At 42.2% G+C, this 27,510-nt stretch overlaps 1 protein-coding gene and 1 long non-coding RNA gene across 2 annotated transcripts in view; one reads left to right on the forward strand and one right to left on the reverse strand.

Annotated features, from left to right (window-relative positions):
• The window catches only part of LOC103149961 (phosphatidylinositol 3-kinase regulatory subunit gamma), a 62,128-nt gene that overhangs the window by 9,649 nt on the left and 24,969 nt on the right, over window positions 1-27,510 (forward strand). The window lies entirely within an intron of this gene.
• Window positions 10,112-14,167, reverse strand: LOC107838328 (uncharacterized). Its single transcript, XR_001664390.1, has 2 exons — window positions 13,461-14,167; window positions 10,112-11,422 (listed from the first exon to the last, which is right to left on the reverse strand). It is a non-coding gene; the product is annotated as an uncharacterized LOC107838328 (long non-coding RNA).

Consider the following 27,510-nt stretch of genomic DNA (forward strand, 5'->3'; position numbering starts at 1 on the left):
CACACACACACACACACACACACACACACACACCCACACACACACACACACACACACAGCGTGTGACGCTGCACCAACCAGACTGCAGCATCAGAATCAGGTTTGCAACTTGGTTTATTTTGTCTCTGATGGACAATAGAAGCAGCGATGAGGGAAAATGACGACCATCTTTTCTTCTTCTCTTGTTTTTTGTTCTTCTTCTCTTCTTCCTGCTCTTCCTTCTCGCTGATGTTTTGAGTTTTCCTCCAGGTTCAGCAGATCTGAGTCTGTCCTAACGTGAGTCTTTTGAGATCAACAGAAACGTTCAGAAATGTCTTGAAAGTGAAAATTTGTGAGTTTTTTAGTTTTTAATTTGAAAGGATCAGAAACTTCCTGCCTGGTTCAAACCTTCAGGTTTGAATCTGCTTCTTTGTTTCCTTCATTCCTCTGAGCTGAAACTTTCCTCAAACATTTTAAAGCTCAGATGAACGGTGGCGTTCCTCAGGGAGGTTTTCTCAGACGACACTCTGTTGTACATTCAGATATAATTTGATGTCAGGAAGTTTCTTCTCTGGATTTCGGCGGTTCGATAGGGGGCAGTAGTGAGCCCGCTTGGCCCAACAGGGAGCAGGTTCTCTTCTTCTATGGTTTGGACCTTTTCATGAATTTTTACATCCTGAATTTGTTACTTTGTAAAAACGTCAAATTCCAGGAAATTTCAAGAATTTTGAAAACTTATTTTTATTGACTGACAGTGAATCCGACTTAATTTTTATTAATTTTTTTTGGTTTTTATTTTCTCTCTCTCATTTTGAATTGAGTTTTTGACTCACTGTGTGCTTGACTTTATTTTTGTTTTATTTATTACTGATGTTCTTTGGAGTCTTTCATAATTAAGATCTTTTTAAATGGCTATTTTTTAAATTTAATTTTGTGGCGGATACAATGTTTTCATACCAGAATGTATGCTTTTATTGTGAAGGGGAGAAGGTGAGGTGCCATTCATTCCATTTTTTGTTTTTGTTGGAAGACATTGAGAATAAATCGACTCAAATCACTTTTTACCTGAAATTTCCTACATTTCAGGTATGTAGGAAATGTCTCCATTTCCTACATACCTGAAATGTAGGAAATGGAGACATTTCCTACATTTCAGGTAGGAAATGTCATGATGGATGAGCTGGTCACTTCATGGTTCTGGTTCAGATTCTGTTCTGGTTCTGGTCTGGTTTTGGTTCTGTTCTGCTCTGGTTCTGGTTTTGGTTCTGTTCTGCTCTGGTTCTGGTTTTGGTTCTGTTCTGGTCTGGTTCTGTTCAGATTCTGTTCTGGTTCTGGTTCTGTTCAGATTCTGTTCTGGTTCTAGTTCTGGTTCTGGTTTTGGTTCTGTTCTGCTCTGGTTCTGTTCAGATTCTGGTCTGGTTCTGTTCAGATTCTGTTCTGGTTCTAGTTCTGGTTCTGGTTTTGATTCTGTTCTGCTCTGGTTCTAGTTCTGGTTCTGGTTTTGGTTCTGTTCTGGTCTGGTTCTGTTCAGATTCTGTTCTGGTTCTGTTCTGGTTCTGCTCTGGTTCTAGTTCTGGTTCTGGTTCTGCTCTGGTTCTGTTCTGCTCTGGTTCTGGTTCTGTTCTGGCCTCATTTTCTCTTTAGCTGCAGCATTCCTCCTCCATCCTGTTGTCCTTTATCGGCTCGGTTCTGATAACCGACCCAATCGTCTGCAGCAGAACCCAGATTCTCTCCATCTCTGATTGGCTGGAGGTGATGTCACAGTCTTCCTCTGCGTCCTGCCAGCAGCCAATCAGCAGCCAGCTGGGGACAAAAGGATGAGAGCATCAGAACCGAGTCGCTAACCGAGACGTTCTGGGTCCAAATGAAACTTTTCTGCTCATCAGTGAATCCTTGATGTCTTTCAGAAATGTTCACATGGTGATGAAACGCTTTGCATTTACAAACAAAATTCATTCACAAATATTCAGCCCCTTTACTCTGATACCCCCAACTAAAGGAGAACGATTCCCTGTAGAAAACACCTGAGAGGAACTGCAGCGGTTCTGATTCTGGTTCTGGACAGGAGAAAAATCCAGATCAGGAAAACCTGCTGGATGCAGCAGAAGATCTGAGTTCAACTTCCAGCAGGAACATGGGTTAGAGTGGCCTAGTCAAAGTCCAGGTCTATTCTCAGCTGAGCATGTGTAGCTTGTCAGACGTTTTGGGTGAAATCAGACTTTTTTGTTCATTCTGCTGATTAATGAAAAACATCGGAATGCTGCCGGTCAAACTGCCGGGAAAAGTCGGATATGGATCACATCCGTAAATATCCTCATTCATACGGCGCATCCCAAACCAGAGCCAGAACCAGAACCAGAACAGTCACATCTGGAGTTCCTCAAGGCTGAGTTCTCAAAACACTTTTATTCCACAGCTCCCCCTAGCGCAGATTGAAGAGTATTACACTGTGTGCCGCATGCTAACTTTGTTAGCATGACCACAGTCCAGGCACTGTCTGAGTTCAAAGGTCAGAATTTCCTCCATCTTGAAGCAGAAAACATGGAAGTCGTCTTTTTCTCCACAGATTAGGAAATGTTGGAAAAACAAATTATGAATCCAGATCAGAAGAAAACCAAACACAGATTAATGTCACAGATGGAAATCAGATTTAATGTTGGGTGAACAGAACCGGGTCGCTGATGAGAGGCAAAGGGGCGTGAGAACTTCTCCAAACTGATCCCGACCGAACTGGAGATGAATATCATGAATATTTCATGAGCAGCTGCGTCTCTGAGCTGAACAAACGCCGACTCTGCAAAGAGGAAAAAAATAATTTATGTTGAGACAAAGAAACAACCTGCCTGACGTTTGTAAATCCAATCATGAAAAATGAAACACGATCAGTTCAGAGAGGCTGAAGAAGAGGAGCAGCTTCATCCTCTGAGGCTGAGCCAGCGTGACCTCAGGTGACCTTTGACCCCTCCACCTGCCACAAGGACAGGGGGGTCAGTGCAGAACCGGAGGAGTTCGGTCAGTTCCACCTTGAGGTCCAGTGCAGTTGTTTGATTTCAACATTAGCAGAAAATAGACAAAGATTTACACACATTAGCAACAGAAACACAGCTACAGATTGCTGCAGCGGTCAGTGCTGCAGCCTGAAGTTCCCTCTGCGCCACCATGAAGACTCGCCTCAGCATGCTGGATGAGTGTAAATGGAATTTGGTGCGTTTATGTTCTGATTAAAAATGATTTCCAGTTCCAGGAGACTTTAGTATTTTTCTCCAGATGTCATGACAGGATCTGGATCAGATCTGGATTATATCTGGATTACATCTGGATCATATCTGAATCATATCTGGATTACATCTGGATCATATCTGGATCATATCTGGATCATATCTGAATCATATCTGGATCATATCTGGATCATATCTGAATCATATCTGGATCATATTTGGATCATATCTGGATCATATTTGGATCATATCTGGATCATATTTGGATCATATCTGGATCATATCTGGATCATATTTGGATTATATCAAATCTGCCTCTGTTGGTTTGAATAACTTCCTTCCTTGTTTTTAAATAATCTGATCAAATCTGATTTATGAAATAAATCCCAGTTAATCCCAAACTCGTCATGTTTACATTAAAGTCAGTCTGAGTCCGGTTTGGACCGGTGCAGGCGGGTCACGGCGCCGGTCGCCATGGAGATGGAGCGCCTCTCCTCTGAGGTCAGGTTCATGTGTGAGCATTTCACTCCCCCTTTAGACAGCATTAGCAGAGGTCAGAGGTCAGCGCCGGCCTGCTGGCTGTGGTTAACCCTTCGCCTCCCAGGAGAACCGAACTCTGAGTCCGTTCGCCAAATGCACTCTGGATTTATGAGCGCTGCGAAACTCAGAGCCGATCGGACTCGGCAAGAGCTGCTTCTGAATTCAGTCCAACCTGGAGGGAAACAACTGAAATGGAAAACGGAAACAGAGTTTTTTTATTTATCTGCAACAAGATTCAGACATAAAAACATCAAACAATTTTACTGGAACCAACAACCGGACTGGACCAGGAGACAACCGGACCAGGAGACGACCGGAACAGGAGACGACTGGACCGGACCAGTGTGTGTGCGCACACACACACACACATGCTGCTGTAAAATGTGAAGTTGTGTAGGAAGTCATGGTAGCGCCGACTGCCCAGCTTTGAGTTTATGGTCCCAGTTGGTCCCGGTTGGTCCCGGTTGGTCCCGGTTGGTCCCAGTTGGTCCCGGTTGGTCCCGGTTGGTCCCATTAGTCTTCCCAGAGTCGACTGATCAGCAGAGCTGCTGGTGACGTCACCATGAAGTGCCTTAAACATTTTTTTTTCCAGATAAACTGTGTAACTTTGTGTTTCTGTGACTATTGCCAAATTTTAGTGTAAATTTATTTGACTCTGCAGTATTTGTCCTGAAACCATCTCAGTGCTGCCCTCTGCTGGCTGGATCTGTCACTTGTTGCTTTTTTAAAACTGTTGTTAGAATGTCACAGCAACAAATTTGATCAGTTATCAATAAAGCATCAATAAATGCTGCTCAACCCTCTCTGTCCATCTCGGCCCCGCCCCCAGTGCTTCCTGGCTCCGCCCCCTTGGGTGAATCTTTTTATCGACTTGTTTGGGGCCGGGGCTACGATTCATTTGAACTGTGTGCCTTCATCAGGCTGCGGTTTGCTGGCGTCACAATGCTGGTCAGGACAGGAGCAGGAATGAAAGAGCTGCAGGTTTTTTACCATCAGTTGTTAAACTGCTTGTTTTTTATCAGTGACAACATTTTAGTCCATTCTCACATTTTTCGGTCGTTAACTACTTCTACTAACTTCAACTAATTGTGTTAATTCATATATCAAAACGCATTCAGTTTCTTCTGGACATTATTGCTATGTCTTTTGCTAAACTTTACTATTTTACTTTTTGAAATATTTATGCTTTTGTGCAGTTTTTTTGCCCCATTGAAATACACACTAGGAACTCCATTCAACTTTTAAACAAGTCACAAGACTTTAAACTGTATTCAAATGTCTTGGCCTTTTGATATCTCTTACGGTTTTTCCACAGTTGCGATTTACGTTTTATGCAGAATTTTGATCGTTTTCAGGTTTACAATGTAATCCTGTGGTGGAATCCTCTGTTTTTAACTTTTCATGCTTTTTGACAAACAAAATGATGCTGTTCATACATATTTAACTGTACAGAAATAATTTATACTTTAAAACGTAGCCACAAACGTCTACTTTGAGGAACTATTGTTGTCTTTGCTACAGGTCTTACTGTTTCATGTCAAGCTCTTCTGGAGTAAAGCCATGTCACAGCTTCTCCTATTACTCCACTGTATTTGTCTTGTGCTCTGTTTCTGTTTGCTTCCTGCTTGTCTTCTTTTCTCTATTCCTTCTGCTTTACTGGATTTACTGTCTACAAATGTCATCTGCTAACTTTAATCAATTTTAGCAATTCATATATAAAAATGTTCTGCTTATTTTGCTACTTTATGCCATTTCTTTTGCTATGTTTCACTTTTCAACTTTTTCAACTATTTCAGGTTTTATACTAATTTCTGCTTCTGTTGATCTGTGCTGTATCTTTGGCTAAATTTCAGTCTTTAGCAAAGGTGTCTACCATGTATGTCTGTAGCTTTCTTCTGCTGCAAACATTCTGCAAATATGCATTCACCCGGCTGTTTCGCTAGGAACAGCAATTTTTCTAGTTTGTCATTGAGTTTTTCAAATTTAGGTGAATAAAACTACTAGGAGCCGTCATGAAAATGAAAAACTACAGAAATGACAACCAGGAAGTTTATAAAGGCCTCGTCGTGATATGCAGCCTGGAACTTTAATAAATAAATTCTTATTATTGGGACGTTTAGCAAATAGATGTTAACTGACTGAATCAGGAGAAGTTTGGTTCAAACAGTGAGAAAAAAACCTGGATATCTTTTGATTGGATGTATGTAAACTTCTGGTTTCAGCTGTATTTTGTGGCCTGAGGAGAAAATCTGAGTCTTTACCTTTATAAATAAATACATTTTATTTTGTAGCCAGGTTGCTGTGTGCTGCAGATTCACATTTTACAGTTATTCATTTATTACTTCGGTACCAAACAAGCAACCAGCACAACTGGAAAAACGCTCCATTTTAGTTCAAGAAGCTTCGGAGCCGTATCCAAAACCCCCAAAAACAAAACAATCAGCCTTAACAGGCCGATCTTCACGTCAGCGGCTTGAAAACCACCTGAACAGGTGATCAAAATACGTCCAGTTTTCAGATGTTTTCCATTAAAGCCACACAGATCATAAGGGATTATTATTATTACTTTAAGGTAAAACATGCATTCATTACAGAAACATTATAAATGTTTCTGAAGCCTTGCGTAGGCCTGTTGCAGTAATCAATAATCAATTAATCACATGATAAATTCAAACAACCTCAATAATTTCCATTTGCATAATTTATGGTTTTTCTCTTTCTACCAAAAACTGGATGATTAAGTTTCAGTTTGCTTTGCTCTCAACCAGCCCTTATTTTGAAGAACCAGAACTGGAACCAGAACCAGTACCAGAACTGGAACCAGAACCAGTACCAGAACTTGAACCAGAACCAGTACCAGAACTGGAACCAGTCCAAAGCGTTCCTCAGGTTCTGATGGATCGGGTCGGCCTGATGGTCTGTTTGTGTTCAGGCTGCGCTGACATCATCACTGGCATCCAGTCAGACCCTGCAGAGCAACACATATGTCTTCCTCTTCTTTCACCTCCTCTTCATCTCCTCCCCTTTCTCCTCTTCCTCCTCTTCATCTCCTCCCCTTTCTCCTCTTCCTCTGTGATAAATACAATAATTCACTGCAGATTCATGGCAGAGAAAAACTAAACTGATGCAGCAGGAAGTAAACCAGGATTTCCTCTGCAGAAACGATGGATGAAGAAAGGAAAACATCCAAAAGAGACAAAAAGGAAAGAGAGAAAATCAAGACTTTAGATCTTTGATCCTAAGTGGATGGAAACTTTTTAAAGACCTTCTGACTGCAGACGCCTTCGATATTTTATCAATAATTCATGAGGAATGAAAACAGGGAACGTTTGTCTTTCTCCTGAGCAGAAACATTTTCTCTGTTTGTTCATCATTAATTCCTCCTGTTGACTCAAAACTCAGTTTCCATGGATCAGAGCTGAAGGCCGACCGGTCCACTCAGATCCAGAATGAGGTGAAACCGAGTGACTCCTCTTCCTGGAGATGATCCGAATTTTACATTGTTTTCCCTGATGCAACACCAACAACCGCAGCGGCTAAACACTAATGACCATAGCAGCTAAATGCTAATGACCGCAGTGGCTAAATGCTAACAACCGCAGCGGCTAAACGCTAATGACCATAGCAGCTAAATGCTAATGACCGCATTGGCTAAATGCTAACGACCATAGCAGCTAAATGCTAACAACCGCAGTGGCTAAATGTTAACGACTACAGTGGCTATATGCTAACGACCATAAGAGCTAAATGCTAACGAACGCAGTGGCTAAACACTATCAAACACAGCGGCTAAATGCTAACGATTGCAGCAGCTAGACGCTAACGAGTGCAGCGGCTAAACGCTAATGACCATAGCAGCTAAATGCTAACAGCCACAGCGGCTAAATGCTAACGACCGCAGCAGCTAGACGCTAACAACTGCAGTGGCTAAACACTATCAACCACAGTGGCTAAATGCTAACAACCATAGCAGCTAAATGCTAACAACTGCAGCAGCTAGATGCTAACGACTGCAGCAGCTAAACGCTAACAACCATAGCAGCTAAATGCTAACAACTGCAGCAGCTAGATGCTAACGACTGCAGCAGCTAAACGCTAACAGCCACAGCGACTAAATGCTAACAACCGCAGCAGCTAGACGCTAACAACTGCTAACAACCATAGCAGCTAAATGCTAACAACTGCAGCAGCTAGCCGCTAACGACCGCAGCAGCTAAACGCTAACAACCATAGCAGCTAAATGCTAACAACCGCAGCAGCTAGATGCTAACGACCACAGCAACTAAACGCTAACAGCCACAGCGACTAAATGCTAACAATTGCAGCAGCTAGGCGCTAACGACCGCAGCAGCTAAATGCTATCAACTTACATGATATGAAACCTGCCTGGTGAAGAAGAGCGTTCTCATCAGAGATCATGAAACCAGAGGTCGGTTCTGGAAGGAGGAGGTCGGTTCTGGATGGTTCTGAATACTAACTGGACTCGTCATGCATTCCAGCTGACAGCAGATCAGTTTTTATGTGATTCATTTCTCTGAGGACGATTAGAGCTCATTAATTACTCCGTGAGAACAGGAGTCCTGATTAAAAGGATTCATTAACTTTTGTTTCTCTTAAATATGATGATCTTCCATGTCCAGCTGATGAAATCATGACTCTTAAAATTTGAATATTACGTCTGACCAGTAATGCTAATGCTGGAGCTAACATTCATAACAATCTGCTCCGGATCAGCAGAATGAGGCCAACGTGACTCCATGTTGGCTGGCCACCAGGACGCATCAGAACGTGACAAATCGCTTCATCCCTGATCAGGGAATAAAATCAGAGCTGCTGCAGAATTCAGGATGAAGAAGAACCTCCATGTTTGCTCACTGGTTGGTGGATAACTGGCTCTGTGTGGTAGGAAGGATCTGCTGGAATGTTCCTGCATCAGGACCTGAGATGGAAGCAGGTTTGTTGAGGCTAACAAGGCCAGAACCACACAAACAGTCCATGAAGAGAAAACATCGTTTTCTTTTTCTGTTCAGTTTTTATCCTCAAATGAAATGGCAGATGGAGAAACGTGAGAAAAAAGGAAGTCTATCGGAAAAGTTCAAATAGGAACGGAAAGATGTTTACTTGGTTTAATGAAAAAACTTTGTGCTGTTTTCTTCCTTTTTCTGCTCAGATGTTTTTATTAGAAAATGTTTGAATTTGAACAAACTCAGCCAATAAATCTGATTCTGAATCTGCAGAGCTAGTTTCACCACTTCAAACATCCTGGACTAAATGTGGATGTCTGCACCTGAAGACGGAGCGCCGATGTCCTTTAGAAGACGCTGCTTTTTGTTTGCGTGAGCAGGAAGTGACATCAGAAAGTCAAAGTAGCTAACATATCTTGTATACGTAGCTAATGTCGCTGATGCAGCTAGTGTAGCATGTAGCTAATGTAGTTTATTAGCTAAAGCAGCTAACATGGCTGATGTAGCATATGCAGCTAATTTAGCAGATGTAGCATACCTAACTTATTAGCTACTGCAGCTAATATGGCTGAGGTAGCATATGTAGCTGTAGATGTGGCAACCGATGTAGCTAACTAAACAGAAATCAGAATAAAGTTTTACTTTCAAAATAAAAGGGTTTATATACGGAGCTATTTATTAACTTTTGCTTAAAGTGTAAAATGAAACTTTTTGAGCTGAAGATGACTTTAAGAGCAGGTTTGCAGGTAGATGTCTGGAGTAGAGGATAAGTTTTGTTTCTCAGCTCATCTACCTGTGTAGTTTGGAGAAAACGTCTGTTTGACAGCAGAATAACGTGTAAATAAAAGATAACTGTAAGGAGAATAAATATTGCAGCGTTGTCGTGTTTTTGACAGTAATGAGAGCCGACCAGGCCGAGCGTTTGTTGTTTTCACCAGGACGGGTTCCACACGTCAAACACGGTTCTGTTAGTTTCAGCACTGAACAGGTGAAGCTACTGCAGTTAGTTTATACATTATCTTTAAATAATAAATACTGCTGTTGACAGGACCTTGCCATCCTTTACTGCCATTATTTTTTCCTTCATCAAATCTTTAAATTTAAGACCTATTCATATAAGATGTTTTATATATATTCTTTAACTTTTCTATGTTTTCATGCCCATTTTCTCCAAAGAAATCACATTTTTTGAAGGGTAAAACATAGAATATGCAAAGTGCGATATTTTGTATTTAAGCCTTGACTGGGTCAAAACTGAACATTAACTTTTATTTTTGGAGCAATAAAAGAAAAAAATTAGGAACTAAAACTTTACAGAAGTAGAGAATTTACGCAAAATGCATATCTCTTGTTCTACATAATTTACAATTAGAGAATAAAACATTTTATAAATCAAAATCAAATCCTGGCCAAGTTTCATAATCGACCTTTAATCTGACTGAGATGTTGGAAATGAAAGAAAACAAACAAGCAGGAAGTTCCAGTTTGAGTTAACAGTCTGATTAAAATGGAAAAAGAAAAAGTTCTTTCAATCCTTTAGCAGAAACTGGACTCACATTTCTTTACCAACAACGCCAATAAAAGTTTGGCAGATATAAAAAAGATTTTTACTTTTATAAAATGGTTTCTGATCCTCCTGGGTTTGTTTGTGTTGTTTCAATTTGAAATTTTCTCTTTAATCTTCATCTTTAAGTCGTTTGAAATTGAAAATCTCCCAGAACCAAAAGGCGTTTGGCCGTGTTCCCACAGTCAGACAGGCAGACGGTTTCTTCCTACTGGCTTTAAGAAACCGCAAACACAACTTCATGTGACTTTCTTCTTGATGTTCTTCCATAAAGGACAGATTTATTTAACCAAAAGAAAAAACAAAGAGTACTTCCTGACTTCCTGTTGTCTTCTTTGTCATTTCCAGCAGTAGTAAGATCCAGCTGCTGATCATGTGATTCTTGTGATGCAAAAAAGTGTTTCTATTAAAGTTCTGCAAAAATAAATCTACATCTTTATCTCATCAGAGCAGAGAAACGTGAGTTTTTTTCTAAATTGGCATGTTGTCATTTAGCAGATTTATTTTTGTAATTCCAATTTGTTCGATAGTCGATGGAAAAGCAGCTAGTGTCATAAATTTGGTTAATTTTCAGGTTTATCACCCAGGTGATGTTGGACTCTGGCAGATAATAACCATCATCTGGATGCAGCTTCCTGTTTCCTGTGGAGACAAGAAGCTGTTGTCCTGTTGCGTACGAATCCTGACGAGTCTCAGATTGAAACGAGTCGACTCGTTCCTGGAAACGTGTCAGAGTGAGACTCGGTGGATAAACTCGGCTGCTCTAGCGAGGCAGGAGATCCCTGAAGTCTTTTCTCCCGTTTCTCCTGTTTGCTTCGTCTTCCCCGCCATCGTCCCGCCTGTCCGTCTGTCATGGCGTCCTGTGGGAGCCGCTGCTCCTGACAGCTCAGAGATCTGCTGTCATCCCGCTGCCGTCTCCCCGGAGTCGCTTTCCGTGTGTGGAGAGCTGGAACCTGATTGGCTGCGGAGCGTTGGAGGAGCTGCGTGGCCCCCGGCGGAGCGGCTCTCTGGGCCGGGCGCCGTGTTTCTGGACGGGGTTGCGTGTCCTCTTCCTGTCACGCTACGTCTCACTCTCGTCCCTTTCCATGTCAGATGGAGGGAGCGGTGGCTCCTGACACCAATGTTTGCGTGTCAGAGCTGCAGATTTCCAGCTGTGCCTGCACGCACAAACAAGGAGAGGTCAGAGGTCAGCGACTTCAGCCTCCGTGTTCTGCAGATGTCAGAACGCCAGGAGGTTTTCTGAGTGGCAGCAGATGTTAGTCCAACTTTATTAACACTGAAAAACCATCAGATGTGAAGAAAAAGACAATTCCACCTTGAAGCAGATCAATCAGATCAATTATTACCATGAGGAAAAAAATAAACCACAAAAGTTACAGCAAACATTTAATGAATCACCAGAGACAAAATACTCGATTTTAGAGATAGTCTGAATAAAGAAACATAAAAAAGAAATATGGACATAAATCTATTATGAAATATATATTTCATGGTTTGGATCTACAGATGCTCTTTTACAGTGTTAGTTTATAAACAGGCTCTGTTTATAAACTAACACTGTAAAAAATTAGCAGCGATAATTTAGATTGTTTAGTCAGAAGAGCAACAAATGGAGGTTCATGGTTCAGAGCTTCTTTCTATTTTATTCATTCTTTTATAAATGTCATAGTTTCAAACCAGTGACGTGCAGTCATAGAAAAATAATATATAATAATAAAACCATTTATATTGCTATTTTCACCCTGTGGTTAGTACTATAAAGTATCTATTTTTTACGTAGCTTAACCAATTCTGATGATTTTTTTCTTCAAAATCGCTGGATTTTCGCATTTTCCCATTCAAATGCTCAGAAGCGAAGCCGGTGAGGCAGCAGGAAGCTGAGCCTCACCTGGACTGATCAACCTCTGGCTCACTGCACTGACTGCCATTCTATGAGAGCAGCTCCTCCTGTCTGTACGCCGGCAATGAAATGGCTAAAAAACATTTAATATATGGACTGATCTTCCATAATTTAACTTATGTATATAATGTACAGTGTTTTTTGTCACTAATTGTGTGTGTATCGTGTTTTGTGTGCGGAGGATCGATCAGAAACAGACTCCAGGGGAGGCAGGCAGTTCTCTGGCCTCATGGCAGGGGGCGCTCATGATCCCAGATATTGTGACTCCACAACTGCAGAGTAAGACACAGTGAGCTAGCCATGGAGCTAGCCACACAGTAAATAAGTAAAGTACAGCGATATATTTGTTTTCTCCTCTCTTCCGACGTCAACATGAAAGATTACATTTCTACACTTAAACAGTTTTCTAAAGTGGGTTTTCAGTTGAAAATCTGAAAATCCACTTCGAGACAAAACTTTTGTCTCGAAGCAAAAGTTTTGCTTCGAGACAGTTTGATGATTCTCAAACGGAGCAGAAAAGACATGCCGAGGATAGACTTGGCTCTGGATGAATGGAGATTTTTGTGCAGAATTAGCGGTGCATGGATTTCATTGATACATAAAGGTAAGACAGCAATAAGATGTTTTTGTTTAGTTTTTTAATGAAATGTGCGTTTTGTGGGCTACAGTTTGTATGTCTAAGTAATTCAGTAAAGTAGGAGCGGTAGCTAATCTAGTTTTTTTTAGTGTTAAATCCTAAAACATGTTGGCAGTTGCTATGGCAACGAGTCTGCGTTTAGGGTGGAGAATACCTCTTTCCCTTTGCTGTGGATCATAGCACGAAATTAATACCTACATTTCAAAGTTTCACTGAGTTAACGCGGCTATGGATGACATGTAAAAGGTTAGTCTTTCCGTACGTCAAATAACATACATGGCGTCTATAGTCGTAAGTCAGCGTCTCACCAGCAATGAACCTCACCGCACGTCACTGTTTCAAACTAAACAGATAAAGAGCAAGTTAAATATTTAGCTTACAAACTACATAAGCTAAACATTTAGCTTAAATATTTAGGCTAAATATTTACTTAGGATGCTAATATCTAGCTTAAAACCAATATTCAGTTAGCAAGGCTCAATATTTAGCTTCAACCTAAATATCTATTTTGAAGCTGAAGCTAATGTTTATGATCTTAGAGTAAAAGGCGACAGCAGCATCGTGACGCGGCGCTACGTAGAGCTACAGCAGGTGAACGTCGATCAGACGGCTGTGATGGTCGCAGGTTGGTTGGTAGCGATGGAAACGGTTCTGGTACCAGAGCAGGAGAAGGTTCTGGATGTGGTCCAGACTCGCTGATATCCGTCGTTTCTGAGCCCAGGAGGCGTTCGCTGCTCACCGCTCCTCTGTGGGGCGTTCAGGCTCTGTGGGAATTTAATGCTCCGACGCGTTCATGACAAAAAACAAACCGTTTCTCTGAGTCTGGACAGATTCCAGCTGATCTGTGAGCTTTCAGCTCCAGGAGGCTCAGCAGGCGGATCAACTGCATCTCCCCGATGCATCAGAGGTCACAGCGGGTCAATGGGACTGGCTGCAGGGAATGCCTCACTAATCTGATTAAATGAGTCTGAACTGCAGCCCCATCACTTCATTCATAAACTCTCCTCCTGTCAGTCTGGAACCGTCTGCAGGTTCCTAAACGCAGCTCAATCCAAAATTAATAGAAAACCATCTCAGACCTTAATTAGCATTAGCTAGCTTATGCTAATGCTAGCTCTTTCTGCTGTTTTCACAAACCAGAGCCAATAAACTTTAAAGCTTCACACCCAACAAAACAGTCCAGTCCGCTTTATCCCGACTCCGGTCCGCTTCGTTCGCTTTAACCCGACTGCGGTCCGCTTCGACCCGACTCCGGTCCGTTTGTCAAACACACCCATAACTGTGGGGTTTTCTGGTGTGGCTTTTGCCATGGTAACTCAAAACACCAAAACACCAACGGCACTCGTTCTGAGTCTGAGCAAAACGTTTATTGATCATTGATTTCAATCAATTAGATACATTAATTTTGACACCTTAAAAGTTTTAAGGCAATTAATTAACTTTTTTTTTTCATAGAAACGTTCCCGGTGGAATCGTTTCTGGTACGCCTGTAAATCTGATGCACAGCTACATCCGCTAACGGCAGCAGTGTTAAGTTCTGCTTCTAAACGATCTGATTGGACGCTGGAAAATCTGTTGTGTTCAAGTTGTGTTGAAAAGAGTTAGCCTATCAGTGTTTCTATGCTAGACTAAATAGCATCTCAATGCTAGCATGTAGAAGCTAACGCTATTGTTAGCGTCCACAGTGCAGATTTGTAAAGAAGCTCCATGAATAATCAGGACTTCCTGAAACTCTTTGCTCCAATCTGCTGGCTGAAGAACAGAAACTAAATATTTTTGTTGTTTAGCTCAGATGTGTGTTTGGTCAAAAAGTTAAGAGCAAAAACATTTTTTAAATGAAAAGTTTGCTTATATTTGGACATAATTAAAATATGATTAATTACAAAACCTGAATTAAGTAGATTAAACGTTTTAATTAAGTCTTGCTGATATAATTCACCTTTGGGAAGAAAAAAGTGTTTTAGTTGAACGACATCAGTGGGAAGCAGAACCATGTCACTTCCTGTCCGTTTGGTTCTAACCGCATCGCTTCCTGTCCGTTTGGTTCAGGCGAGAAGCTTNTCGCTTCCTGTCCGTTTGGTTCAGGCGAGAAGCTTGAGCTTTTTCAGGATCAGAGTTTATTGATGGATTTTCATGATTGATCAGCTGCAGTTGAATATTTCCTTCATTATGTGACGAACCTGATCAGCTGATCAGAGCTCCTGATAGTCATTGGATATCATAAAATGTTTCCTTTCTGAAGTTTTTCCATGTGTGGAAATAAATCAGATGATCAAGAACGTAGACAAAAAATTCTTTGAGATTTTGTGTTTCTGCAGAGTGATTTTCTTTGTTCTTCATCGTTGAACCAACCAGCAGCTTTGTTGCTCAGAGCTCTAACCGCTCCTCTTCCTCCGGTCCATCCGTCTCTCCATCCGTCTTCCTCTCTCTCCAACTTTCTCTCTGTAGCTGCTGCCTCCATGTTGACTGGAGGAAGACAAGGATTAGAGGAAGGCCAGACGGTGTAATGCAGAAAGCTGAGCTAAGCTCTATTAGCGAGAGTCATTAGCCGTCTGGTTCTGCACGCAAACACTCGAGATGAGATGTTTTAAGGTCTCTGTCACTTTAAATCTAAACAGCTGCTGCTGGCCACGCCCCCAACTCAACGTTTACACTCACACTAGGAAATGGCTGCAAACAGATGAGCAATTACACAACTGTACATCTGTGAAAAGCATAAGTAGAGCCTTCTGCTCAACCAACCAGTGGTGACGTTACGTTTTGCAGGTTTTTGAAGTGACTCGTTTTCCAGACACAAAAAACATGAAGTTATTCTAAAACCAGCTGGGTGTTTTTTTGAGGCAGTAGAAAGTGGAATGGAAGAATAAAAACATCCAGAATATGATTTTTTTTACCATAGATTCCCTTTAAAGCCTCTCGTTGCTCCAGACTTTCATCCTGATAAACGTTCTTGGTTCCAGTTTGAACTGAAAAGTTTCTGAAACTGACGGATCAGAGCTTCAGATGTTTCTGTTTCCTTCCTGATTTTCCTCGGTTTCATTCCATGAGGGGGAGCCGAGGCTGAAGCCGAAGGGACCCATCAGGGCTGCTGGGGTCAGAGGTCATGGAGGGGGGCGTCTGTGACGAAAACCTCCAGCCTTCCTCCTCCTCTTCATCACAGCCTTCCTCCCTGAGCTGCAGGTTCGGAGGCAAACTTTAAAACTCACAAACACTTTATAAACTCGCCGAATAATTTATTCAGCTTCAGACAGATTGATGTTAAAGTACTTAAAAAATCATTTTAATAAATCTGTTTGAGAAGTGAGGATGAAATATGTGAAAAAGGGAATTGATAATAATGTGGATCTGTCCTCTGATTGAATGGATTAATAATTAAAACTCAGCGTAACGACGGTCCAGCACTGACATCACAGCAAAACTCAGCCTGGTCAGAAACATTAAAACATCTCACTGTCTAAATTAAACATGATTTTTAATTCTCTTTATATGTTTGTGTCGAAATATTTCCTTCAAAAGTTAAACAGCTTTGATAAAAATATTTTTTTTGTGAAATTCTGCATAATATTTGACTCCAGAATCCTTTACAGATAAATCCCCCAACTTTGTTTTTTTATTTTTATTTTTTTTACCAAAAATACTAATTTGTTATAAAAGTATTACTGATTTCACTTTAAAAATTAGGTAACTTTATGTTATTAAAGGTAAAGTTTAAACAGTAATGATTTCCTGGTTAATGTCAAGTTGTCATAACAAAGATATTTCGAATAATGTCAACTTTGTATTAAAAGTGTCATAATTTACCGAATGACGCTTTATGACAACAGTCATAAATATTCATGAAGGCTTATTCATGTTCATGACAGGTGTTATGTCATGTTTATGACAGTGTTATGACAGTCTTATTCACCCCCCTCCAAATAAAGTGTTACCCCCTTGTTTTTCCTGGTGAAGCTGTGGACCAGATTTCTGTCCAATCCCAGTTTGACGGTTCCGGGTTAGCTTTGGGTCAGTTCTGCTTTGTTATTACCAGTTGATGTGATTCTGCTGGTGCTGGGTCATCAGTGTTAGCGTATCAGCTGTTTATAAAGAGGAGGGGAGCTAGGACAGAACCTGGTGGAACACCATCGGACACATGAAGTCAGGTGTGAAATCTTCTGAACCCAGATAGTCTGGAGAAAGTCTCTGGAAACCTCTTTCCTTTGTGAATCCTCCTACATGATGATGGTTCTGACATGGAGGAGCAGACTGCGCCCTGCTGGACGGTGGCGTTCCTCAGGGTCAGGTTCATGACGCGTTTCACCAGAGAAACGTCTCTCTGAAGTAGAGCAGATCTGGAATCTCCGCCTCTGTCCTGGAAGCGTGAGCTGGATAAAGTTCTGTTAACTGCAGATCTGCTCTCTGTGATAATGTGGCATTCAGACTGCTGACCTTCTGGAGGAACCAATCAGCAGGCTGCGTCCTCGCCGCCGTCCTGCGGCCGCCATCAGAGCTGCAGATGTTATCATGAAGCGCCGAGGTCAGAGCGCAAATTGAAAATCCCAAAATCTGATCCTTGGATTAATTTAAACGAGGAACTGTCTGCATCCCGGCATTAACCCCCACCACCATCGCAGCTCCATATGTGACCCCCCCTCGCAGAGGTCACGAGGTCAACTCAGAGCGGATGTAAATCTGTGGCCTCGCCTCCGACCCCTCCCCCGCCCTATCTGCAGCCGGCTGTCTGGTGAGGATCGCTGATACCGAGCTGCTGAAAGGCTCCCTGTGTCCCGGTGATAACACCAGGGCGGCGGCGGCGTGGGGGGCGGTGGCCTGGCGGCGCGTTGTCCTCCGTCTGTGTCGCCAACATCGCGTCACGCTGCTGTTGGCGGTCCTGTCGGTCGCTGCCGTTGTTCTCCAGCGTTAATTATCCCACCATGCGCCGCGCAGGTTCAGCTGCATGTTGCTTTTCACAACGTTGACGCGAAATTAATGCGCTGCAGACAAAACCAAAGGAGAGGCGGATCCGACAGCAGGAATATTTACAGAAACACCGTTTGGTCGGCCAAAGGGAAGCAGCTTCCCCTGTTTTAACAATCCTTCCTCCAGTCGTTGTTCTTCTAAAACCTTTAGCGCGCCGCTAATGTGAACTGAATGGCTAACACCACAGAGCATGAAAACATTTTAATCATGTTCCTGTGGACGGGGTTAGCTTTACGTGACTGGACGGTCTGGATGACTGATGACTGAATGATGACTGAATGATGACTGAATGATGACTGAATGAAGTTTGATCAGACGGAGCCGTTTGCTATTAACCTACCTGCTGCACCAAGATGTTCAAACTGAACCAGGACCCGGTTCTGTTGCTGATGTTCTGGTGGTTTCTTGTGTTTCATTCTGGATCAAATATTTATTTAAATCGCTGAAGTGTTCAGCATGACGGAGGCGTAATCACCCTGTGGGAAACTTTCCTGATGATTATTTTTAGCTGAAGATCAGCAATAAAACATGAACTTTTATGTTAATCTGAATGGAAATGTTTAAAATCCCTGCAGGGTTTTTAATACTCAGAAATGATAAATTTCTGCAGCAGGATTTGGTTGTTTCAGCAGATTTGATCCATATTTTAGGACAGAAACAGAATAAATGGCACCGACTTATTCTGATGCACTTTTAGATCCACGATTCTGGGAAATTTAATGTTACATTAATGTTTGTAGAGATGTTTTTAACTCTGCTCTTTAGATTAGATGTTTATTTGTTGGTTCATCTCAGGTTTCTGATCAGATTTGATTCTGATGAAGAGAATCTGCAGGTTCATGATTTAATCAGATGTTTTTTTTACTTTATCTCATCAAATGTTTGGCAAAACCTGACAAGAGATTATCAAAAATTCCTCTTCCTTAATCTGCAGCCACTGACAGGTGAACCTGTCCTCAAACATGTCCAAGGCAGAAATCAGAGTTTATGAAGGTTTGGTTTTCAACCTGCAGGTCTGTATCAAACGTGGCTCTAAGCTAACTTAGACTTAATAATCTAAATTATGTAAATTTTAAGTTCTCTTAAAGCAGACTGTATTTTGTCAGTTTCTCAGCTGCAAACCGAAGACAACATGGAGTCAGGCTGGTTGGATTCTGGATCCATGAAACGTCGGCAAAGAAACGAGAAATTAAAATAATTAAAACAATCAACAAATGATGGAAAATAAAGATTCCTGGAGAAACGGGAAACAGAAACTCTGTCGAGTTAGTTTTGGATACATAGATGAGCAACACACACACACACACACACACACACGTTTGTGTTGCTATCTTTGTGGGGANTTGCTATCTTTGTGGGGACTTTCCATTGACTTCCATTCATTTCTACAGCCTAAACCTGACCTTTACCCTTTTCCTAACCCTAACCATCACATACCTAACCCTAACCATCCAAAACTCAATACCCTAACCCTAACCCTGTTTTTGAACCCAAAAACAGGGTTTCCCCTTGTGGGGACCAGGCTCCGGTCCCCACAACGTAGTATATGTCAGGAAAATCGTCCCCACAAGGTATTACAAACAAACGCACACACACACACACACACACACACACATACACACACACATACAGACACACAAAGGTAATTATTTTTAATTAAAACTACCAAAATAGCAAAAACTGAAATTGAGAAAAAAATGTTAACTGCAATAAAAACTATTGGGGAAAAACTAACTATGTGAATTATATTTTCTGTTTAAGCTAACTAAAAACCTACCAATATAATATCCTTTGTTTTCATGTTTTTTAATCTATTTATTATCTTTTCAAACTGACATTGATTTATTTTCCGACATTCATAAATTATTGAATAAACAAACACAACAACAAAGATATTTACAGTTCTGATCATTTATTCAGCTTCTTTACAAATCTGGACTGTGGCTAACATGTAGCATTAGCTGCTACACGTTAGCATTGAGATGCTATTTTAGGCTAGCATAGCTTCGCTAATATGCTAGCTCCTATTTGGACAATTTGAACACAACAGTAGTCTTCTCCAGTGTCCAATCAAATCATTTGGAAGCAGAAATCAACACTTAGTGATCTAAAAGAAGCAGCTTCATCATCGCTGCTGTTAGCGGATGTAGCTGTGCGTCTGATTTACAGGCGTATCGGAAACACGACACGCAGGTTCCGGTCAGGACTTTTGCATATTTACAAAAAAAGAACTATTTCTGTTCTACCCAGAGAGTTTGATTGGGTTAGCTTTAGCATGATGCTAGCATGGTTCTGGCTAGCACCCAGAGGTTTCCGCATGCTAATGCTACCAACAGGACAGAGTCTCATCTTTGAGATGCTACTTTAGCCTCAAGCTTTTAAACATTGATTGATTGATTGATTGATTGATTGATTGATTGATTGATTGATGTATGAAGAAGACGAAGCGGTCAGCGTGTCGTCTTGGCGGATGTCTCCATCGGCGCGGCGCCGCTCTCTCATCGCTGTGGCTCAGATTGGCAGCGGAAGCTGACGATGTGACACGGATCTGGGCTTTTCCAGGCTTATATTTCAGGACTGTGTCGGGTTCATCCTCAGCAGCATTTGACCTCTGACCCGGCCGGCCTCGGGCTGCAGTAACGGAGCAGGCTGAGGTGACAGATGAAGCGTGGTTGGCGTGTCTCGCCTCAACCTCTCTGAGCTTCGTTTGCAGGGAGTCTGAACAATGCTCAGGCGCTAGCCTGTGATTTCCAGTCAGTCGGACTTTGAACCACACGCAGTTTTAGGTCTTCCTGATTATTATTCCACATCATGTAATAATATTCATAAAGTCATGTGAACGCACAGCGTCTCTCATGTTGCTGCTTCTGTACCAGCAGGGAGGCTAAAAGTTTAAATGTCTCATAGTTTGACTTTATTCTCTCATATTTAAACGAATCCCTCTTTGAAAGCCTAACCCTGACGAGTTCTGGAAAATTGCACCAAAGTGGGCGGAGCCAATAAACTCTGGGGGGCGTGGCCACGTGTGGAGATGAGCAGAACTTTGCGACTTTTTTCAAAAACACAACTAGCAGCTTTTTTCTAGAAAGCAGCTAGCTACAACTCTGGTAACACTTCAAAAAATTACCACAAACTTAGGAACTTTTTTCAAAACAGCGACAAGCTAGAAGTCTGCCTTTTTTTATCAAAAAGATATTAGCTACAAATTTTACAACTTTTATCAAAAAACAGGTAGCTGCAAATCTTACTCGTTTTTTGCTACAAAAAGCTGCTTTTCTGTCCAGAGCTCTGATATTACTAGCATGATGCTGCCTCTACCACATTTGACACGTGGTGGATTGTTTTTAGTTTTAAAGTCTCGTCTTGTCGGTGTTTGTTTCTCCAGAAGACATTTTGTTTGTCCATGTCTGCAGACCTCCGTTCAGCTTCACGCCGTCCTTCCTCAGATTAACGTTCCTGATTTGAACCCCGGTGGTTCCTGGTTTCCTGTCATCTGAGGAGGACAGTTTGAGTCTTCTTCCTGGTTCATGACTATCCCAGCCTTTAGATGTTGAGGGCGTTTCCATGAGGTACTGCTCAGTCCAGACCCAGTCATCATCACTCACCAGAACCGGTTGGTTCTGTGACGTTCTCGGGTTTTGCTGTTCATGTGTATCTTTGCGGCTGTTTGTGGTTCTGGTCCTAAATGTGAACTCATGCTCCCTGTTCTGTGGATCATCTCATCCTGGAAGAAAAAGGTTGATATGAATCATGAAAAGCCCCAAATGAATGTGATGTTCTGACGGGTCCGGTAGAACTTGGTTCTGTTCATAAATGAGTGGCTCCAGGACTCTGTGATCTTTTGTAATTGGACCGTTCATTAGCTTGTTAGCTAAATCCTCCATCTCTGTCTCAGTGCAGAGCCTCTTATCTGAGAACATTTACTCTGAAGAGACGGACGAGGACCTTGGACTCCTCCTGCCTGCTGGTCTCATTAATGCGGTCCAATCTGCCGTCATCCTGTTAGGGGATTACATCCACCTGCAGCTCACACTGAGCGCGCTCATCTTCTCTGATGGGCTTCTAGAACCTGCATGTTCCAATCATCTGGATCATCCAGGCTAAAGATGTTAGGAGTTTCTCTATTATTTTGTTTTAATGCCAGAAGGACTTCTGGCCTCGGGTACAAACTCTCACCTCAAAGCAGAGGTATCGTGTGTTTCCAGGCACATGGTTCCATTTTAGAGCATAATCAAGTAACTATGTTCGTCAGTTGATTTAAAAATACTACATATATCAAATCTGACTCAAAAAACTTCGACTTCATGGTTTAATGCTTTTAAATTGTGTCTCTGTCTCTTTAAATCTCCTGCTCTTCCTGAAGCTCCGCCTCCAGGAAGTCATGCCAGCATGGCTCCTCTATTAACCCTTTAATGTTTTTACCAGCGCTGCTCTGAGCAGCAGCTCCTATAATGAGTTCAGCAGCTGTTTGCTAATTGCTGCTGGCTAGTCTGAAGGAGCAGAATGGGGGAGGCGGGGCTAGGCCCACCCAGGCGTTTTAACAGCTGAATGGTTGCCATGGAGATTGAAGGATTTGTCAAACATGAAAGCGTCAAAGTAGCACTGCAGGTTTGTTTTTAATGAGAAACATTAAAACATGATGGAAGGATAAAAAAGATTTCACATGACACCGCCATGTTGAGCAGCTCCTCCCTTCATTACTTATTATTTTTTTGGCTCTAGTGGCCTTTATTTGATAGTTAATTGACAGGAAAGTGGGTAATGAGAGAAGGGGGAAGACATGCAGCGAAGGTCACCAAGGCTGGGAATTGAACCTGCGACAGCTGTGTCGAGGACTGAGGCCTCCATATGTGGGTTGTGCTGAACCCCCTGCACCACCACAGCACAGCCAACCGCCCTTCATTATTACAGATTTCAGAACAGGTCCAGTTTGGTTCTGAGTTGTTTTCTAACCCTTAGCCAGCTGCTGGTCACAGATCTGCTGCTTTACTTTTCTCCTGAGCAAAATTAGAAACAATCAAAGCTGATTTACATCATCAAGACAATTTTTTCATGTTTATGTAGAATAAAGCCAGCAGAGGAACCGGCTCAGTTCAGACGCTCTTCATTCCATTTAGAACAGAACTTAGAATAAACAAACTGGCCTTAAACTGCTCAGATGACAGGAACAAGTATTTATATCATGAAGCAACCTTTATGTTGCTCCTGAATCTGCTGACTCTGCTTTAAAAGCTGCAGCTGCAGGACTTCAAACGGCTCCATGTTCCCATCAGAGAACATGAACTTGTAGCTCAGCAAGGAACCAAGGAACAGCAAGATAAACTCCAACAGAACGTTTCATTCAGCTTCATGCTGTGAAACTCAAAGAGAGACAGGATAAACTCCAGGATAAACTCCAGGATTCCAGGATAAACTCCAGGATAAACTCCAGGTGAACTGAAAATAAATTTCTTAAACTTATGTTGGTATATGTTATTTGCTTCCAACCATGATGTTATGGAGTTTAATGCTCCTCATGAATATGCTTTTTTCATTAAAAGAAAGGAATAAAACGACACAGGACCGATTCCCCGGCCCTGAGGAAAACCGCAATCCAGTTGAGTTTTATGAGTGTTTAGTTTGAAAAAGTCTACAAAGCAAAACCACAACATTTACTAGATAATGTCTAAATGAAATTTTCCCATTTCTGAATTTAAAGCTTCGGACGAGAACCAGATGTGAGCCGAGCTAATGTGCTAATAGAGGAGCTAATTTTTCATTTAGCGCTTTAGCATCTTTGCTAAATTTAAAACCATTTCCTTCCTCACTCTCTCCACCCGTGTTGTGTTGCAGCAGATTACGATTATTCTGTACCCAGAATGCATTGCTGTGGAACAGCAGCCTGTAGTTCTACAGTAAACAGATTTATTGATTTTAAACAGAGACATATTTTGTTTAGCGCTTTTGCTAACATTGAAAACATTTTGACTACCTCTAGTTTTACAGGAAATAAAGTCTACTGATGTCTTGAACTGATCAAGAATCTTTCTAATCTTTTTTTAAACCATTAACTAAAAACAGAATTTATGCCACAAGAATCAGTTCAGCTTGAATGAAAATCTTTAATTTCAACATAAAATATTGATGTAGAGCAAAGAAAGGCTCTGGACGCCCCTGCTGAGCTTTGTTTGGACCCTTCCAGGACCTGCTGGCCCGGTTCTGGAGAGCGCAGGTCCTCCAGCGCTGCCGACTGGATGCTGCTGCGCGGATAATGCTGAGCCATGGTGCTGCCATGGCAACCGGGAGGGAGGGGTGTGTGGGCCGAGGGCAAATATAGCAGCGAGGGGGAGGAGGACGACGAGAAACCCAAACAAAAGATCCAAACTGGAGACGTCACCAGAAATCTGCAGAGGAAAAATAAAGATGCTGCTCAGCATTTCAGACGCAGCAGGTCAAACCTGCTTCAATCTCCAGAGCATTGCATCATGGGAACGCTCACATTGCAGGATGACATCACCCAGGGCCGTGCAGAGACCACTAAAGGGGCAGGTGCTCAAAAAAAAAAGAGGGCACATCTAACCGCCTTCTAGGATAAATTATTAACAAAACCACTCAGCTTTCAGAGTTTAATAAACAATGATAAATTACAAAATTGTGAGATACAATCAAAGCTAAGAAAATCTCTATACAGAGCATACAACTATGTGTCACGATCCGTGTTTCTGTGTGTTTATTTTTGAGATTTCCTGTGTTCAGTCCTGCTTTTCCTGTGAGTCTCTGTCCTGTCCTCCCATTGATTGGTTCCCAGGTGTGTCTCATCCCCTTGATTACCCCGTGTGTATTTAAACCCACCTGTTGTCCTTGTCTCTCGTCGGATCCTCGTCTAATGTTGTCGTCATGTTATGTCGGCTAAAGTCTGTTTCTCTGTGCTGTCGTGTCGACGTCCCTATCTTCCCCGTTGCTCCCTGTGAAACCTGTTTCCTTCTGCCATCAGTTGTTCCTCCGTGCTGTTCTCCATTGTTCCGACTATTATCATTAAATTCATCATTCTTCATCTTACCTGGGTCTCTGCGTCCTCATCCTCACCACCTCAACCACACATTATGACACTATGTAAATGTAAGATATTTTATTAGTCATTTCTTTCTGCAGGTCTATTTTGTTATAGGAAAGTATTGCAATATTCAAACCCGTATTTTACCAAGAAATGTAAATCAGAGCTGGACCACCAGACATATTTTGTCTTTACAGAATTAAACTATTAAAAATATAAACAATGCAACCTTTTAGTGACTGTAATCTATAAAACAGAGCTGCCTGTTTGCTGCAGTGGAGGTGAAGATGGTCCATTCAGGAAAGCAGAGCTGCATCAAACTTTAAGGTGGAACTGCAGAAAAAAACAAAATTTGAATTGTTAATGCATGTCACCATGAGAAAAGCCTACTGAGTTTAGCTTAAAAAAAACCTTTTTTAAAAATTAAAATATGAAGTGAAAAAATTATTTGCAAAACAAACTTATTTGTTCATGTCATAAATCTTTTCTTGCTATTCTAAGTTTTTGTTTGTGACTCAAAGTTTTGTTTGTGATTCTCACATGACGTCGGGGGCGGGGCCTAAAATAGCAACAAAAGATTTCTGATGTGTGCAAATAAAAGTTTATGTTTGGAAAATAACTTTTTAAGTTCACAAGACAAAGAGTTATTTAATTTTAAAAAAGTTTTTTAAACTAAACTTTTTGTTTTAAAAAAAGGAATCGTGTCAATTCCAAAAGTTTGGATTACAATTTTATTTTACTTAACTGAGGTTAATTTTCTTGTTTTTCATTGAATAATTGGAGAAAAAATGTAACTTCATACTCTGTGAACCAGACCCGATACTCAAAACCAGTTAGCTGGAGGCGGAGCCAGAGGAGGGCGGAGCCTGTTAGCTGGAGGCGGAGCCAGTTGGCTGGAGGGGGAGCCAGCTAGCTGGAGGCGGAGCCAGTTAGCTGGAGGGGGAGCCAGTTAGCTGGAGGCGGAGCCAGTTAGCTGGAGGGGGAGCCAGTTAGCTGGAGGCGGAGCCAGTTGGCTGGAGGCGGAGCCAGTTGGCTGGAGGCGGAGCCAGTTGGCTGGAGGCGGAGCCAGAGGAGGGCGGAGCCTGTTAGCTGGAGGCGGAGCCAGTTAGCTGGAGGCGGAGCCAGTTGGCTGGAGGCGGAGCCAGAGGAGGGCGGAGCCTGTTAGCTGGAGGCGGAGCCAGTTGGCTGGAGGCGGAGCCNTCTTTCTGCAGGTCTATTTTGTTATAGGAAAGTATTGCAATATTCAAACCCGTATTTTACCAAGAAATGTAAATCAGAGCTGGACCACCAGACATTTTGTCTTTACAGAATTACACTATTAAAAATATAAACAATGCAACCTTTTAGTGACTGTAATCTATAAACAGAGCTGCCTGTTTGCTGCAGTGGAGATGAAGATGGTCCATTCAGGAAAGCAGAGCTGCATCAAACTTTAACGTGGAACTGCAGAAAAAAGAAAAAAACAAAATTTGAATTGTTAATGCATGTCACCATGAGAAAAGCCTGCTGAGTTTAGCTTAAAAAAAAACTTTTTTAAAAATTAAAATATGAAGTGAAAACATTATTTGCAAAACAAATTTATTTGTTCATGTCATAAATCTTTTCTTGCTATTCTAAGTTTTTGTTTGTGACTCAAAGTTTTGCTTGTGATTCTCACATGACGTTGGGGGTGGGGCCTAAAATCACAACAAAAGATTTCTGATGTGTGCAAACAAAAGTTTGTTTGGAAAATAAATTTTTAAGTTCACAAGACAAAAATTAGTTATTTAATTTTAAAAAACTTTTTTAAACTAAACTTTTTGTTTTAAAAAAAGGAATCGTTTCAATTCCAAAAGTTTTGATTACAATTTTATTTTACTTAACTGAGGTTAATTTTCTTGTTTTTCATTGAATAATTGGAGAAAAAAATTTAACTTCATACGCTGTGAACCAGACCCAATACTCAAAGCCAGTTAGCTGGAGGCGGAGCCAGATGAGGGCGGAGCCAGTTAGCTGGAGGCGGAGCCGGAGGAGGGCGGAGCCAGTTAGTTGGACGTGGAGCCAGTTAGCTGGAGGCGCAGCCAGTTAGCTGGAGGCGCAGCCAGTTAGCTGGACATGGAGCCAGTTAGCTGGAGGCGCAGCCAGTTAGCTGGAGGCGCAGCCAGTTAGCTGGACATGGAGCCAGTTAGCTGAAGGTGGAGCCAGTTAGCCGGAGGCGGAGCAAGAGGAGGGAGGAGCCAGGTAGCTGGAGGTGCAGCCAGTTAGCTGGAGGTGGAGCCAGTTAGCTGAAGGTGGAGCCAGTTAGCTGGAGGCGGAGCCAGAGGAGGGAGGAGCCAGGTAGCTGGAGGTGGAGCCAGAGGAGGGCGGAGCCTGTTAGCTGGAGGTGGAGCCAGAGGAGGACGTAGCCAGTTGGCTGGAGGCGGAGCCAGAGGAAGGCGGAGCCTGTTAGCTGGAGGTGGAGCCAGAGGAGGGCGGAGCCTGTTAGCTGGACATGGAGCCAGGTAGCTGGAGGTGGAGCCAGTTAGCTGGAGGCGCAGCCAGTTAGCTGGAGGCGCAGCCAGTTAGCTGAAGGTGGAGCCAGTTAGCTGGAGGCGGAGCAAGAGGAGGGAGGAGCCAGGTAGCTGGAGGCGGAGCCAGAGGAGGGCGGAGCCAGGTAACTGGAGGTGGAGCCAGTTAGCTGAAGGTGGAGCCAGTTAGCTGAAGGTGGAGCCAGTTAGCTGGAGGCGGAGCCAGAGGA

This window comes from Poecilia formosa, unplaced genomic scaffold (assembly GCF_000485575.1).
Source record: "Poecilia formosa unplaced genomic scaffold, Poecilia_formosa-5.1.2 Scaffold240, whole genome shotgun sequence".
Lineage (NCBI taxonomy): Eukaryota > Metazoa > Chordata > Actinopteri > Cyprinodontiformes > Poeciliidae > Poecilia > Poecilia formosa.